This window comes from Erithacus rubecula, assembly GCF_903797595.1.
Source record: "Erithacus rubecula genome assembly, chromosome: 9".
Taxonomy (NCBI): Eukaryota; Metazoa; Chordata; class Aves; order Passeriformes; family Muscicapidae; genus Erithacus; species Erithacus rubecula.
In genome coordinates this window covers 28,566,420-28,583,625 of record NC_136660.1, presented here as the reverse complement: position 1 = coordinate 28,583,625, position 17,206 = coordinate 28,566,420, and positions in this window count along the sequence as shown.

Sequence of the window (17,206 nt, the reverse complement as noted above, 5' to 3'; positions counted from 1 at the left end):
GCCTCCTCTACTGAGGGCAGCTAAAATGTTAACAGTTCTTTTTTTGGGGTGGATGACATTTAAAATCTCAGGAATGAAAAACTTGCCTTTTTCATTTTAAGTAACTGTATACAGACATGTATTTATGAAATATAATTTTTGATTGCCACCAAGAGAGACTCAGAAGTGGCCATAAATCAGTCCACAACTGATACTTTCACCATAAGTACTTCCTTATTGCCTTTTTATTCTGTAAATATAAAAAAATAATTTTAAAACATCAGAATTCATGTTGTTGTTTCTGTGTCTCCAATAGCTGATCAGTAATAGCACAAGGGTAAAGGTAAGGTCAGCAAAAGGTTTCTTGTGGAAATACCAGCCAGATCTCTTGCAGAAATTTCATGGGAAAACTAAGCCCATGAAACAAACCTACTAAGTCTCTAGTCTTCATCCATGAGATTGCATGTGCTGGGGCACAGATTCCAGTGCAAAGTTGGATGATAAGCATCTGCCCAGTCATTAAAGAGGCAAATCCTGCAGCACACAGCCCTGAGAGGGGAGCACGCCTTCTAGCAGGGCTCCTGTCAGCACTGGGTCCTGCTAAAGAGCACATTCCCCAGCTGCAGTGCCAGGACTGTGACCTTTCTTCTGCTCCTTGACCCTCACATCAGATGCAGCTGGTCAGATAATCCCTGAGCACACTGACCACCTGCATCTGGTGTGTGGGATCCAAAAGTGGGAGAGGAGCCGCGGCACCGCCGTGCAGAAATGTGCAATGCCGGCGGTGACAGTGGGCTACAAAAGAGTCAGTCAGTGCATGAGACTTGACAGGTCTGCTTTAGAGCACAGCTGGGGATTCACCAGATCTCACAGCATGGGCAGTGGGAAGGGAAGTGCTCTGTGTGCTGCCAATTCCCCCTCCTGGCAGAGCAGCCCTTAGAAGTCTGTTTCTGCGTGCATAACTTACCAGCCTATCTAATGAGATTTGCACCACGGACACCACAGCTGAGGCTGGCTTGTGGATAGTGTGCAAAGCAGTTTAGCCTAAGAGAACATGATTTGTAGCCTCTTCTCCATTTATTTCATAGAGAGCTCTTGTTAAGCGTTCAGGTTTTGAGTCAATGTTATCAAAGCTACATGTTTTGACAGGTTCTCTCCTGTGTGTGTGTGTAGATGGAAAGGTTCTTCATGCACGTCCTAAGTTGAGAGATATAATTTGAACAGAGAAAATTATGGTTCATAAAGTGCTCTTGTTAGGTGACATGGCTATGCTTAGTCCACTGCAGGACAGCCTCCAGAGAGAAATGCATATTTCCATACAAATTACAGTATACTGCAGCCAAGATATCAATTAGAATGTCTGCGACCAAGAACTCTCAAGTGTCTCCATTCGCTCTGCCATTCAAACGAGGCAGAAATGCGTTCAATTGGTGTAAAGAATTTGAACTCTTTCAGGGAATGTGCAGAGACTGCCACAAAGTGGCATTCTCCACGGGGTGGGACTTGCAGATTCTGTGAGATCCAGCAGGGAATTTTAAGGGTTCTGTAACCTAACATTTTGTCTCCCGTTGAGAGAAAAATTGCAGGACCTGCTGAATATTGTGGAAAGAATGAGGATTTTTTCATTGGTCAGATATCACGGACTGTGCCAGTTCTGTGATGTGTTCCAGTGGTCAGCTTGACCATCTTAAATCCACACTATATTTTATTTGAAGGGAACTCAGAGCATTTTACAAACTGAGCTGCAGACACAGAACCAGCATGTGAGATGTTAAAATGCAGGTCTTGTGAATGAAACATCACAGACATAAAAGGTTGTGACTGTTTAACTATGTATCATAACAGTTCATAGGTCGAGACAGGAAATTCAGGTTTAAAAGACCTTGAAAAGGTGAAAGTATTTTCAGGGCAGCAGAGTATGACATTGTCTAGTCTTTTGATAAGTGCCTCAAGATACTAATTTATCCAAAAGTTATCAAAAACTATGTTTAGCAATTCAAAATACCACTTTCATCAAAATATCAACTAATATCCCTCCCTCTGACTGGAACTGTAAAGTTCCATTTTCACTCAAGTCTATGGAAAACCTGTAAATGACTTCAGTAATACAACAGAATGCATCAGAATACATGAAAGTGTCCTAACTTTCACTTAATAAAAATCCTTACCAAATCAAATAATTTAAAAGTAATAGAATTTAAATGTTAAAAATGCCTATAATAGTTATTTCTGCATAATTATTTATATGGAAGTTGATGTTAAAATACTTCATACTTTAAAAAAATGCAACATTCATCTGCATTTTAATTTTCTTTAAATATACCATTCCTATATGTTTTATTTTCTGTTTTAAGCAAAAAGGCTCCTTCCAGCTGTTAGTGCAGCTTTTTTAACAAGTCTAGCTTCTCCTATTTAAAAATATTCTTTTACTGTAGGAAAGATGTTAAACTTAAAAGAGAACTTTTATTCAAAGGCAGGATTCCTTTCCTTCAGTATTCTTAAGGGTTTGCAAAAGCATCAGATTGATAAAGTGAATCTCATAAATTGTTGGGGAGAGCAGAGTGTGCAGGGATTTCCTTTGGAATTCAGAGATCCAACTCCTCTAATAAGCTTTTTATGTTGATTCCTGTCCCAAAATTTCATAATATTTTGCAGCAAATATTTTGAGTTGGAAGCAATCTACAAGAATCATCAAGTCTGACTTGTCAATGAATGGCCCTTCCAGGGGTTGAATCCCCAGCCTTGGTGTTATCAGCACCATTCTCTAACCACATGAGCTCATTTTTGAGATATCCCTTCTGCTATTTGTTTACAAAAGAGATATTTTTAATGATTGTACTACCTGCTGAGTGTCCAATTTTGAACAGTCTTTTTCATGAAGGGATATGGGAGCTCTTTTCTAGAAGAAACCGTCTCAGATCCAGTATTAAGTATGTGTTTTCAGCGAGTTCAGCCTAAAATTCTGAGAAGTCATTGGTGTTTAGCAGCTCAGACAACTGACCAGGTTTTAAATCTTCACTCCAGACCTCCCACGCTACAAAACTTCTTGAAATCTAAGGGTCGTTGTGTGATGATTTGCTTGGAGAAGTCCAAGGAGGAGCAAGGAAGGGAAAGGCTGGGAGCGCAGGCGGTCGGGGAGCTCCCAGATGCCGGGGAGCGCAGGGATGCGGGAGAGCATCCCCCGGGTGCGGGAGGCATCCCCAGAGCCCGGGACCAGCGGGCACTGTGTGTCCCAGGAAGGGGGAATGCACTCTCCTGGCTTCCTGCACTCACCTGCCTCCCTGCCCCGATGTGCTGCTCGAGCTGCTGATTTTGGGCTGCCCACCCTGGGGCTGTGCCGGGTCCGGGCTGCGCTCCAGGGACGCACGGGCACTTTCCAAAGCCGCAGGACGCCCTCCTCTGGATCGCTGTGTCCAGCAGCACGCACAGGGAGCAGAGACATCCCAACAGCGCAGGTGGAAAGGGTGGTCTGGGAAAGACTTCTTTATAAATGTTCCATTTTCTGGAACAGAACGGAAAATGATGTCATACAGTGTATGGCATCACATACTGAACAACCTGTGGGATATTCCAGTGTGTCTGTCCTCCCAGTACCACAGCTAAGGGCTACACCATAAAAAAGGAAACTGAATATATAAAGGTAAATGTGTATGGTTATATATACATAACTGTATGCACATAAATGACTTTTGCATGTTTGAAGATAGAAGTGCAAGAAGGAAAGAAAATTTGAATTTTTTTTAAATTGTAGCTCAGAAAAATATTTGTTATCACATTCCAGGGTGTCATGTAATCATGGTACTGACTGAGTCAGGAAGACCTTTTCCCATGGACATACAATAACAAATACCTGGTGTGAGTTTTGAATGCTATCTTCTCCAAGCAGCTGTTTGATAGTAAAAACTGAGTGTCCCTTGTGAATTCATGTTTGTGAAGAAAGTCAGCCTTTTAGAGTGAGCTGTTGTTTGTTCACTCTGCAGTAAAAGTTATGAGTGACAGCTGGTGACAGCCTACCCTGTCAAAGTCAAATTCCAAAAAAAATACCATACCAGAATGTCATCAGCGTTCCTCAGAGCTCAATTTCAGGGCCAGTTCTGTTCAATATGTTTATCAACAATCTGGATGTAAGAGTAGAATGCACCATGAGCACATTTGATACCAAACTGGGAGGTGCTGTTGTCCCTTTTGAGGGACAAGACACCCTGCAGAGGGATCTTGATAGAGTGGAGCATTGGGCAATGAGTAATGGGATGAAATCTGACAATCCCAAATGCTGGATTCTGCACCTAGAATGGAGTAAAACAAGGCACGAATATAAGAGTGGCAAGTTATTATTAGAAGACACACAAATTGATTGAGAGAATGACTAGAAAGCCATTTGTTCTTTCTCAGTTTAGACAAGCAACTGAATAATCAGTGAAGTTATATGTGTGAAGACATATACAAAAAATAATGCAATTATTTAAATAACCGACAGATTTTGGATCAATTGAAGGAAATGAAAGGATGGCAGTGTTCTGCATTAGAAATAGCCCACTATTAAAGTAAACCAAACAAAATACAATTAACTTTGAATAATGTTATTGAACATTTTTTACTCTTCTAGCCTGAAGGGTGAATCCAATTAATTGTTTGATTTAAAAAAAAATTAAATAAATACTCTGAAAGTATAAAACTGGTACATTGCTCGCATAATGGAAATTAAAACTGGGAAAGCTGTGGTGGAAACATGCCTGCGTTTCCCCGGTTGCAGGTGGCAGCCTGAGCCACACGGTGGCAGTGCGCTGCTGGCTAAAGACGAGGACTGCTGACCTGGGCTGAGCACCAACTTTGCTGTCGGATTTTTAAAGGTACTTTCACCTAGGGCCACCGAAACTTTTGTCTTTTAGACTCATCGAATCCTGATTTTATCACTAGGAGGATTTTCCTAAGGATTTGGTTAAGTATATCCACAAGGAAGCTCTTTGAAAAACAGCAGAAGCTTCTTTCTAATAAACCCTAGAGCATAAGAGTAACTTCAAGAAGTGGCAGCTTCTTCTCTGTTCCAGACTCTGTGACCTTGTGAACGCTAGATCATCTTTGGATGCTAAATATAACTCCGTGTTTCCACTCCTGCTGGTGCCAATATTAAAGCTGTTGTAATATTTAGTGAGAAATAGATTAGCCTTATAATTAGGGACAGCAAAGAAAGATCACAATTTTAATGTGTTTTGTAAGAAGCACCAGAGAATGGCTTTTGAAGGGCCATTTGCAAAACTCTGGGTCAATGTGTGTGACTCCCTTCAAAAGCTGTGCACTGGTTTGAGAGGCCAGTGCCTCTCCTGAGGTCAAGAAAGAGGCAGCAATTAACTTACTGACAAATGGGGAGAAATGGAGTGTCTGAGTGCTTGGGTCTGATCTTTTCTTGGTGTCAATTAGTGGCAACTGCTAAACTGAGTGTTTCTTGGAAGCTAAGATTTTGTACATGACCTTTTGCCTTGGTGATTGACTGCCAAGTCAAATACTCTCTGCAGTGGGCTTAGCTGTTCAAAGCACAAAAAAAGGAGAGCAGGGAGAATGACACTGCAAAATGCTCTGTCCCATTTATTTATTTGGCCTAAAAGTGTTCTTATCTATAATCCTCAGCATAGTTTTACAACAATTGAAAGACAGAATATGCAAAAAGTGCGACAGGGTTTTCACTGGGGAACAGCCCATCCCTCTCTCGTCTCACATTTGTTGAAATTTAACTTTCTTCCAATGTGTAATAAAGGAGTGTCACAGTGTGGTTTGATAGTTGAGTTCTGATAGATTAGAGGCAAAAAACCCTCCAGAATTAAGACTCCTTCCCTTCCCCTGAACAGTTCTGAATGGAGAAGTGCTGTAGCTTAAGGCCTGATGAATCTTAGCTGTTACACAGATTGCTGACAGGGGCTGTTTCTGAAGAATCCAAACTGATCCTTTTGGCTGAGATTTTCAAATGTGGGCAAAATGAGCTTTGAACTCTCCTGGGTTATGTAGCCCAGATTTTTAGGAGCTGTAGCAAAAGCTTTGTGGGTTTACAGGAAATTATGCAAACACAGACATTAATAAGAACTTGCACAGGTGCAGCCAGTATGTGCAGCACCTTCCAGTGAGCACGAGGGCTGATTTCCAGCCAGTGGGATACCAGCTGTGCAGCAGAGCAGGTCACAAAGTCCTGGAGCTGCTTGGGCCATGCCTTTCTAGAGAGTGCCTTAGGGACAGGCTGCAGCCTGGGTGGGCAGCTGACAACAGCCACCCACTTCCATCTTCAAACTATTTCCTAGGTGACATCATCTGTTCATAACATCAGATTTAAAGTTTTAAAATACTTTCTGGTATTTAGGATAAACAATTTTCATCCTTTTATCCCATTACAGCTTTTTTAACAGTAAAAAAACTTCCATTACTGTAAGTCTGATCCCACATTCCTCAGATTTGTATCAAAGGTTGGGTAACACTGGTTACACCCATGCTAGTGAGCTGCTGCCTTCTGAAGGTAATTAAACATGTACTACTCAAGCACCTTAATAATTTTCACTCTTCTCTGAATCTCTTCCAATTTCCCATTAGGCTTTGTTACAGTCATAAAGATTTACAACAAAGATTTAATCCTGTTTCTCAATTTCCAAGTCATCTTAATGTAGCTCAAGACATAACATAGTTATCACAAAGAGAACAGCAGGTCCAGCAAGAGATTAAAAGAGCAGCATGATTCTGAATAAGCTGTAAACTTCTTTAGAAAAATAAAACTGAAGGGCCACTAGGAAAGGATTAAAGGAGCCATCCAGAGAAAACACCAGTGCTAATGTGTTTCATAGAATCAAAATGACATTAAGAATTTTCAGCAAGCTGAATCTATGGGGTAGTTAACAAAATATACAAAACAAATATATATTAAAAGTATGAACTTTCCAATGATGATATTTCAGCAGAAATTTTCCAAAAGAAGGTGAGAATTTGTGGCTCCTCTGTCCTTTTGCTTCTGAAAATCTTTTCTGCATGAAAAGACAAGGAAAAATCAATGCAGTTCTTAAATTATGTATGTTTATGCACATATTTATGTATTAGATACATGAGATCTTTTGGGTCATTTGGGAAAGGAAAGGTCAGGTTTGTCACTGATGTGCAGCTGGAAGCTGTTCACTACAGTTGTTTGAGAACTCCTTGCTCATTGCCTCTGACTCTTCAAAGAGTTCAACACCTTTCATTTGGAATTTACTGTATGTATAAGATATTCATATTATTCTTCCTGAATCTTCCTTGCATTTATTTTCCTTGTGCACCACTGGGACATTGTTGCTTATCTAAAATGTAATCTTTCTGCATTACCAGTGTCTGATTCTAGATATGCAACACCTTTCACAGTGTTGTAGGTCTAAAATGTAACACTGGGAATGGAACAGTGAACTGGCTTCAGGTTAACACTGCTGGAATTGTAAGCAGAATTTGATTTATTTCCTCCACAAAGTTAAGCTTGCATATCAACTTGGCTGAAAGAAAAAAATCACATCATAGGGCACAGATTAATCAGCTGGAACAGTGTCATTGGCTATTAAGAAAGCCCTGGCTCTGTGTTTCTGGTGCTCCTGTCATAACACTTTTTTGGGCATGTTTAATACCATGTATGGGGATGCCTAAAAGCAGATACAGTAAGAATAACACTGAAAAGGAATGAGTATTTTTGTCATTGGTTGAGTGCTTACAGGTTTTGTAGAGAGCACTGAATGAAACCTCCAGGCTGCTTCATCTATGCCTGAGAAGAAAAGGTAACCTAAGGATGCAATTTATTGTAAAATTCAGGCCTGTGGACAAAGAGGGTTTGGTCTGAGCATTGTGGCTTTTGTGAAATGTAGGGGCATGGTCTCAAACTTATCCTCTCTCAGATTGGTTCAGATTTTTTGTTCAGATTTTTGTTGATCTTAAATTTTGACTTGTGGGGTTTTTTTCAGTTTTAAGCATATGTTCAGTTCATTGTCAATATGTTGGCAATTTTGCTTTTAGTTCTGTGTTTGGGTCTGGAGGGGCAGATCAAAATGATGTTTACCCAAAAATGTTACTGGATCCAGGTTTTGTAAACCCAAAGATTATATATGTATATTTTGCAAGGAGTTGATTTCCATTTTGTTCTTGCTTGAGCATGTTTAACATCCATTAGCCTTAAAGAGGGTCATGCAAGGGTGCTGAGGGGCAGAACAAGCACTGCACAAACAAAACAGATAATGGGAGTGGATTTCTGAAGATGATATTGTGCCTTTCTGAAGATGTCCTTGACTGTTCCAGAAGGCTTAGATAGCAACAGCTGCCAGGAATGCTTTTATCATCCCTGTTTGCCCAAGAGTCTGCAACCTTTCCTTTCAGAGGTTGGCCTTACAGGGTTTTCTGTGCCTCCATCACCTCCTGAGGAGATTAGTGGAGTACATGGTATCTGGAGTAACACACTGCAGTCATTGCAAACTTTGGCTGCTGTGGAACGTGGTCACTGCCTTGTTTAAATAGAATGATTCAAGTGTTCAAAGTCCTGAAGAATTTGGATCCAGTATGATTTTGAAGTCATTTGTCTGGATGGCTTCTAACTGCAGAATTTGATGTTACAGTGAGACTACAGCCTTAGAGACTCACCTGCATCCTTTCCCTGCTTTAAACCTCAAGGGAGTTGGATACAAGGATTTAGGGAACTTTGAGCCAATGGGCATGTGTTGTGCAGCTTTTGAGCTTTTGATATTGAACATGATACTTTTCTGTTCTCATGGATTTTCCTACAAAAATTATTGTTTTCAGTAGGAAGGAGCAAGGAACCTCTGCCAGGGAAACTCTACAAAGAATTTAATTTGGGCCTTTTTAGCTGAGTTTTGTAGGTTTTTAGTTAAGTGGGGGTGGAATGCCTGCTGGTTTGTGGGCATGGCTGTCAGGCAAAGAAATCTAAAGTTGCAGTCTACCTGTTGGTTACCTGGAAACAAAGAAACTGAGCAGAAATTCATCCCTCAGTGGATTCATATGATTGCATCTCTTTCATATTCAGGGTAGGTGTCTCATATTGACACTAACAAACTCTTCTGAATTCTCATTAGGTTTTGTATTTTAGAGAGAGTTTAGGTGATTTTCCCTTGAAGATTTAAAATTTAAAGTGCTTTCCAGGCTTGTTGTGATTTATTTATTGTGACAAGTGACATTACTAACACTAAGGTATTTAAAAAACTGCTTGCTGGGATAAAAAGAAATCCAGCTGGCTTCAACCTAGACCTTTAAAAGTATTTGAACACTTCAGTCCCTGGCATTGCCTTTCTCCATGTCTCCAATGAGTCTTGTAGCTAAACTGAGTCCTCAGTTCCAGAATTCCCTCAAGCAATTTATAGGGAAGGGCAGAGCAGCCCCATATGCCAGCTGGGTGGAGAGAAAATCTGACTGAAGTAGACAGCAAAATCAAGAGCTGTGATGAGAGCTAAGATGGTCTTGGAGCAAGCAGACACTTCCATTTGGATTCCTAAACGTGGGGATCTCCTAGAATTGTATGTCTAAATCATGTTGTGGGGAACATACCATGAGTGTGTGAACAAGAGTCATGAAGGAAGTTCTAGATATGCCTGCAGAATGCTGTCATTTCCTCAGCATGATTTGGAAAGGTCCTGAACCTGCATATCTTGATAGCAAGAGAAAGTTCAAGTCTCTCTGTTAGAACATCAGAAGACTTGTTTGACAGGCACCTCTCTCTCCCACCATATACATCTAAGCTTTTGGCTTAGGTGTGCTTATAGCATCTAAAAGCATCAGAATGAAAACACAGAAAGTATTCTGTTCCTGAGAGGTCTCAGCTGGAGCAGGAGCTGCAGGTACCTTATTAGCTGTGCAGGAGTATCAGCATCTGCCAGCTGGCAGCAATTCAGGTACCTACAGACTTAGAAATATGCTACAGTATGCTCTCACTTGGTGAGAGCAGTGGTGCCTGACTGGTGAACAAAGGAGCACAGAAAGAGGCCAGTCCATCACTCTTACCTGGTGCTCCTGCTCAGCTGTAGCAGCTAGGAAGGGCCAGCCAAGTATAAAGAAACATTACAAACAGAAAAGTCTATAAAGAGGAGAGTTAGCAGTGGATGGATAGGAATAATGATTATAATTACTCATCTAAAACTGTATTAGTTCCTATAAACTTTACCACATTGACAGGAAATTATGGTATGTATCCAAATAAAATCTATTCATGCACAACGCACAAGATTTCAAATGTAAGTGCAACTGCTTCCCTTCTTTGTCTGTGATAACTGTATGTATCCATTCAAAGTCCTTAAAATTGCAAATGCCTGTAGGAAGTCACAGATTTAAGAGTGGTACCTCAAGGCAAACTTAATTTTCTTTCCAGCAAAAATCCTTGTAATTGCTAACAGACTCTAAAATCTTGCAAATGCATGAGTACACAGAAATATCTATTACAGGGAAAGACTTGTGCCAGTAAAGGACCTGGAAATGGAGATGGCTTTACAGCAGGCTTTGAAAAGCAATTTTACAATTATCTCCTGTGATTTTCACACAGGATTAGGTGCCTCTGTGGGTTTGAAAATCAAGATAGGCATCTAGCTATAACCAAGTACTCTAAATGCTCTTTCTGATGCTCAGCAGCTGCAGCTCAGAGGAAGCAGCAGTTAGTTTGGCTCTTTGAAAATCTAAAATTAACCATTCAGAATTAGTGAGCACTTCTGAACTATTGTTGCCCCGACCTTAAGTCTTGAGGGATACAGAACCCTCCCAGCTCCCATGCAGTGCTATTGAAAATGAGTTATAGATTCCTGTGAAAAACTGACTTTATAAGCCCTTCTTGAAGTTACCTCAAGTGCAAAATTGAGATTATGAGAGTTAAGTGTATTGCTCTTGCATGGATTAAATATCCAGTATTGAATAGTTCCAAGAAGGAAGGGTAACTGTAAAGAGTTATTTATGGCCACGTTCAGATTGCTTACATGTCCATTGCCTGCATGATCTGTTTATAACTAGGAACACAGTTTTAAATTAACATAATTCCAGGACCATTTATCTGCAGAAAGTGCCCCTCAGATCTTACATGGGTGAACAGGAAAATGTATTTGATACAAGCACCCTATTTTTCCCTGTAGCCATATACATTATTTCATGTCTTATTAACATAATCTATCTACAGTGAAGTTTACAGGCCTTGACAGATAGCACCTCGGGTGAGAAAAAGGATGACAGAGAAAATTTACTTTAACAAAGTCAGTCCTTCTGAATCTGTTCTTAGGCATCTTGACACCAAAGGCTATAAACATAGTCTGGAATCTGAAACCTTTTCTGCAATGACCTTGTTTTCAAAAATACTATTCTTATCTCCTCATGCTTATTCTTCTCCAGGCCATGACTCCTTGCTGTAAATTCCTCACCATGTGCTCCTTCAGTTTCTTTAGCAGTACTTTCATAGTTATTTTTTTGTTTACTACCCATTTTTGTTTAAGTCATGCAATCTGAAGACCTTTTATGCTAGCACCAGAATTATGCTAGTGAACCATTTGATATGATTTAAACTTGTCATCTCTGACTGGTTTTTTTGCATTTCTCTGGAAGAAGGCTGTTCCAGGAGGAGGACTGCTTCTGCATTGAGCACTGCACTAAATTATAATTTAATGGCAGTAGTTTTGTACATTTCAATTTAAAATTGCCCATTCTTTATATTAGTAAAAGAAGGCCACTACTTTCTAAATAACAGAGCAGTCATATGCAAGCTTAAGGAAAAGATTGGAAATACAACTCAGCCAAAAATACAGTCCTTTGGCGGAGAGATGTCAAATAGATTTGAAGAGTATTTTTACACATATTTCACTATTTATAAACACTGTCAAGCATTTCTTCTTATAATAAATGTTATGCTGCCATTCTGAACAAACCAAGTGCAGGCTCCTGTGGTGATGGTTTTGTTATTGTGCTGATGGTTTTGTTATTGTGCCTGCACCCTGCCCATGTGAGAGGTACTTTTTGCAGAGCTTCTTTAAGATTTAAAGAAGCCCCTTCATTTACTTTCATTGCCCTGTGTTCCAAAGCCAGAAGATCTTGGATGGACAGAGATCATCTGAGGTGTGAATGCATTAATCTCAGTGCACTTCCTCTGTCTGAATCTCCAAAAGTCATTCCTGAGACCTGCTGGTGTTGCAGCATTCTGAAAGTAATCCAGTCTCCTTTCAGCATGATCTCTCTTTGTATTTTTGAATCCAAATTCCTAATATGTAGCAGCCTTCCTAAAAAACCTGAATCCAAATTTTCTGATAGCCATTGTGGGGATGTACACACAGTTCCTGAGTAACAGCACAGGTGAAGAATGTGCTGGCTATAGAATATCTGCATTAAAAACATCAGTATATATTGCACCCTCTAGTATACAGCTCCCAGGCACCAAGGCAGCTATCACCTCAACTGATTTAAAATTATTAACATTAAAAAAAAATTTAAAAAATCACTGGGAGACTTTCCATTGCTTTAAAAAGACTTTGTATCCAGAGGAAAGAGGCTGTAACCAGGGTTTGCCCTCATGTCTCAAGTACAAAAAGTCCTGCAGAATTCTTGCACTCAGTGAAAATCCTGATATAAGGCATGCATACAAACACAGAGTAGTAGAATAATAATCTATATCTTTTTCTAAATAGTAATCTTCACCAAGAAATAAAACCCAGATCTTTTATTGAAACTAATGGGGTTAATGCTATGGGATTTTTCTTTCATCAATGAAAAAGAAAATTAATATGATTTCATTATGTTTTTTCTAGGAATTAAAGCATCATTTTTTCTGGTAGTTAAGTTTAAAAAAGTGACAGCATTTTAAAAAGTATTAGTTTTTCTCCTGAACAAATTCTTGGTTTATTGAATTACCACACCTGAATAGTTTAGTAATAATTTAGGCTAAACACTTAGAAGAATGTGAACAACATTCTTTTCTGCTGGAAAGGAAGGCTAAAATAATAAATCATTATTGAAAACACCTCAAGCAAACCCAACAGATTTAATAGAAGGAAGGATGTTTCTTGCATTGTATGTGCCAGTTTGAAGATGTTGGTGCAGTTTGTTTTAATTAAATAAGAATGGGGAAAAAAAAGGATTTCTCTACCTTACAGCTTTATGTTTCACCAAAGCAAGATTTGAATCATGTTTTCTGGTTACAAGGATATTTTAAGGCAGGAGAGCTCTGCTATCTTTATTTTATTTTTTTCAAATTACTGAATTCTGAAGTCAGAAACAAATTGTATTCTCATTTACATTTGTGTAAATATAGGAAATGGCTTATTTTTACTTCAATTTTTTTAATAAAGCTGTTGTAATTAATTCAATATTCATTTATAGAAGCTGGATATATATAGAAGTTGGATATTTCAGTGATGCTAATCTTTTAAAATGAACTAATTTTTTTCTGAAATAGTCATGTCTTTGTTATTGTGATTTTTTATATATTTTGACTTTTTACTTCCTTGCTGCTACTCATGGCATTCCCTTGTCTTTGCAGGAATAATACAACTTATTGCTTCATAGTCTTTATTTTAGCACACTAGACTCCAGGCTTAGAAATTGTACAAAAATGGTATTGCTGTCTTTCCCCAGAGAGATTTTAAAACAAGTGATAGAATGGTATAATCTTATGGAATTTGCATCCCTTTAGTGATTAGGGAGGAAAGAAATTACCATAGGTCTCATGCAACCTGTGGTGAGAGAAATTAGACTTTGAGTGGAAATCCTCCCTCAGTTCATTTGGGATATTCTGTATTTCCATTTATATGTGTATGCCCTCATTAAAGATTCCAAAAATAGAACCATGTGGGATTAAAAGAGCCTGTGCAGAGGGGAGTAGCACATCAAGATTTGGAGAAAATGTCAGTGATGCTCATGGCACCATTCATTTCAGACATTTTAACCAAGAGTAAATAAATGACTCACAGTAGTGACTGACTGATAATTTAACCCTTTAATTTTTACAAATGTGTTAGTTATCAGAATTTTCTCAAATCTTTTGTAAGAACATACTTCAACCAGTAGATTCATGCTAAAATATCTATCTCTGCAATGTCTAGGAGCATTTATATTTTTCCTTCCTGTGTGTGATTTACTGTGCTATTTCTGCCCATGACTGAATAAATAGTACCATTTGATGTTCTAAATTTATTTTTCTACCAAATATTTTTTTAAAAGAAGTTATGCTCTGAAAATATCCAACCTCACTTATATCTGTAGATTTATATTTCATGAGCATTCCTAAGACATATCTTTGTAAAACATCTGTTACAAGAGCTTAGCCTTTTATTTTTGGATAATATTCTTAGAAGGAAAAATTAAAATTATATAATATTCATATAGATTGTTCATATATATGAAATGTTAAAGGTTGCAAAACCTATCAAGATATATTTGTAATGATAAAAAAATCAGTATTTACCAGGAACTTCTTAAGAGTGTCAGAGGGTTTTTGTTTATTTTTCATTTCCCTGTAAAATCTAAAATGTCTCTGCTGCATTTAAACATCAGATGGGAGCTGGAGGTGAATGGAATTTCTTAGGATTTACTCTAGTAAGTAATCAGTTTGTGAAGCCATACATTGCTCTGTAAGTAGCAAGCAGCTTCTGGTGTTATTTCTCATTTACTCTATGGCTTTCCTGCAGCTGGCCTTTAAACTTCTTCCATTCCTCTGCAGGTGTGTGTCTCAGTGTGATCATTTCTACCCCCTGGACAGAGGGTGAGATGGATGAAATATGATGTGCATCCCAGTTCCTACTTCTCCAGTTTATTCTGTACTAATATGGAAAATCTGGCAATTTTATTAGATTTGGATATTCTCCACACAGTTTCTCAAACATCTTAGGGAAAAATCCCCAAAACCATTAAGCTGATATGTCCCTACATAAAACCTAAATGTCTTTTATGAGCAATCAATCTGTGGAGACTGCATATAATTCTAGATCCAGATTTTTCCCTTGGATTCAATTTGTTTTGGGTATCATGTCAATCATGTTTGCTTGTCTTTCAGCATGCTGCCTTTTCTTTCTAGTGCCTCATTGGCCCACAGAAAGCTTCACAGGCAGTTAGGAAGGAGCCTGGTTGCTCTCATGTGTTCTGTGTATTTCTGTGATGACATATTTATCTGTCACAGGTGCACAGTGACAGAATGGACTCCTATGTCACTTGATGAGTCTGCTAATTTTGTGAGTCCTTTCCCCTTTACGTTGGCAAATTTTGTATTCTTGAGCTGCTGCAGGATGTTTTTAAGGGATAGAACTCTTCCTTACACTTCAAATAACCCTGCAATTTTGCTAATGCTGAATCATTCAGTGAAGCAAAGCAATGCTACCTAAACTTGCCTCCTGAGGGGTACAACTTTCTCTGGAACAGAGAAATAAGACATAAAGTAGGTTTTTTGCAGAATTTTGCCCTACCCAACTTCAGTTCCTTGGTTTCAGAGGTGGCTGATCCATCTGCCACTTCTATTGACATCAGTGGGAGGCAGCATGCTCATCACCTCCTTAAACAGTGTTCATGTTCACAGGAGCCATCTCACAAAACTAAGTTAATTGTTTGATGCCTTTAGAGCTTTGTTTCTTTTAGAGTGATGAGAAATGAGTGGTGAAACAAGCCAATATGGATAGACAATCTGGTTGATATTTTAAAAATGCCTTGACAGAACAGCAATTTTTACTGTATATGGATGGCTGCATGTTTGGAGAGTAATAGATGATAGGGTGACAATGTTGTTATATAATAAATCTGTTTCTTCTGGGATTTTGTTTGAGGTTTGTGTGGGTTTTACTTTGTTCATTTTTTTTTCTTTGTTTGTTTGTTTGTTTTGCTTTGTCTTTAATACATCCAAGGTAGAGGGAGGAAAAAAGGGTGCTCAGGACCAGTGTGAGTGGAGATTTTTGGGACTTAACTGATCTTTCAGTTCAGTGCACAGAGCAGCTACCACAGACCACAGGGTCCATGAGAAGACTCTAGAACATTTATATTTTGGGAGTGCACACATACAGTGTGAGGACTGTCATACTTGAAACTACTCTTGAGATAAGTAAGTGAGCCAGAGATCTTTGAGTACAACACACTCTCAGTGTCTCCAGCCCAGCAGTTTTCCTGAAAAACCATCCTACTGAGAAATGCTGGAGAATTCTTTGCAAGCAGTGTTTCCAGAGTGACACACTTCCAACAGATGTTGGGATACTGGGAAGGAGAAATGTATAAAAGACAGGTGAAAATTATATAGCCACTCCTTTTGAAGGAACCCTTCATGTTCCTTCATGAAGAATAATAATCTTTATTGAAAGGCTGTGACAGTGATGAATAGTTCTTCATTCTTTATAGAGATTTCGTGAGTATTAAAATAAAAGGCTGTTTTTAAGGAGGGGGAAGATAAAATTGCATCTAGAGCAACAGATTGCCAGTTGGCTCTGTAATAAAAATAATTTCTAAGTTTTTATCCCAGGAATAAGCAGAACTGGAGAGGTTAAAGTGCTGCAAAGATGAAAAATTGAACAGTTGGAATGAAGGAGGAGACTGCAATAACAATTATACAGGTGACAAACAAAAGACAGGTATTGTATGTTTAGTGATGCTCCAGAAACTATGTAAGAGGAAATTTTGAAGTCAGAAACCATTACTCTAGGAATTTTAATTGAGCAGATGAACACAGTGCTTGATGAGGGGTTCCTGAGCTGCCAAGATGCAAGACATGCTTACCTGCTTTCTGTTCTTCTGTTTTAAATGTGGTGTAGTTCATTTAAAGATTCTCCCTGGTGCCAGTTCTGAACTGGCTGTTGGGTTTCAGTGGCTCACTGGTTTCTGTGTGTGATAATTCTGTACATCTTGTTGCCAGGTGCATTGAAAACAATATTCAAATAACTGCATTTCTTCCAGATCTCTGTGCCTGCTGTTTCCAGCTCACTGATTCTCAGTGCTACCCCATCAGTGCCTCACTTACTCTTGTATTCAGGAGTGAGAAGCACATAGCTCTTTTCACTGACCAGACACAGTTTTGTGCAGCTCTTACGTGTGGGAATGGCCCTGAGAGGACACTGTGGTCATCTCCGATTCTCTCATGAAATTTTTATTGATGCTAATGGATAACATGCATGTGGTAGCTCTGCTAAAATCAGGGCTATTTAGCAGCTATTTTTCTTGTACTGTCAGTTTATGCCAATGTATCTGAACCCTTTGTGTGATGAATGGAATGGTTGGAGGCTGCAGCTTTCTGGGGATCACCTAG